Below are 1,315 nucleotides of genomic sequence, written 5' to 3' on the forward strand. Positions count from 1 at the left end.
ATGGTAGCCTGGCGGATTTTTTATCGTCATTAATGTTAACGTTTTTAGGAATGGCGTGACGTTGTTAGGATGTATTTGTTTGTGTGTTGTTCCCTGTGCGCGTTTTGCGTATTTGGATGAGTGCATGTGTGTTTATGTGTGCGTTAGTTTGTGCTTGAGGGTGCGGAGGTGTTTACATGTGTTTGTGTGGTTATCTTAAAGCTTTGTGTTAGCGTTTGTTTGCTTGTATCCATCTCTGTCTCTTTGTGTTTAAATTTTAATTCGGTTTTACCCTCCCAATACATGTGGTTTTTTTTAATATCATATGTGTCTGTTGCCTTACACTTGTATTGGTACTTACCCCTTCGACTCTTCTATGAGACCGTAAAAACCGGGGGTTTTCTAAAACATCTAAAATAAACCCTGTTTTTATCCCCTTTAAAACTTTCCCTAATTTCACCAAATAAAACCCCACGTGTCCACCCTTTTATGTTTCAATTTCCCCACCTAAATTTTTTCCTTTCACAAAATCTTCCCCTTTGCCGGAGTTAAAAGATTTTCGATTTACATCTTAACACACGTACTTATGAAAGGAAATTGGGGTTTCCCTTTTCGAATGGGAACTCTCTATAAACCCCGCCGTTCCGTTTAAAATAAAAATTGCTTGGGCAACTTTACTAATTAACCCCCCCCTAATTAAGGCAATTTAAAAAAACGGTTTGGGTCTTTAACGGGGTTTTTTTTTTGTTGTTTTTTACGGAGGAGTGAAAGACTATTTCAAAGTGAAGCTAGGGGTTTTTGCAAATTGAAGAATTTCTTTAATACTTAGCCCGTCCTGAATTAAACAATCGTTAAAAAAAAAATGCTTTTTGCTTGTGTTTTTGCTTATCCTTCTCGTCCTAAACAATATTTATGTGTTTTTTGTATATCTAGTTTTCTGTATTTTTTTGCTTGCGTTTAAAGGGGATTTCCCCGTATGGGGAAACTTTTTTGTTTTTTTTTTTGGTTTTTGTTTTTTTTTTCCTTATCTTTTTTTTTTTTCGTCCTTTTTTTTCTTTCCCGTTCCTTTTTTGTTTTTTTCGTCTTATTTTTTATTCGGGTTTTTTATTTCATTGTAAATTTTCCAAAATTTTACCTTTCCTTTATTTTTTAGATTTTTTATTTAAATAAATTTTTTCTTTTCCAGTGAAAAAAAAAATTTTTTGCGCGGTAAGATTTAAAGGGGAAAAAAAAAAGCAAGCGATACAAAATTTAAAAAATTTTTCATTTTTTTTTTTCAAATTCCTTTCGAAGGAAATTTTAATTTTCAGGTTTGCAAAATTGGACGGAAATTTTT

Source organism: Penaeus monodon, chromosome 32 (genome assembly GCF_015228065.2).
Source record: "Penaeus monodon isolate SGIC_2016 chromosome 32, NSTDA_Pmon_1, whole genome shotgun sequence".
Lineage (NCBI taxonomy): Eukaryota > Metazoa > Arthropoda > Malacostraca > Decapoda > Penaeidae > Penaeus > Penaeus monodon.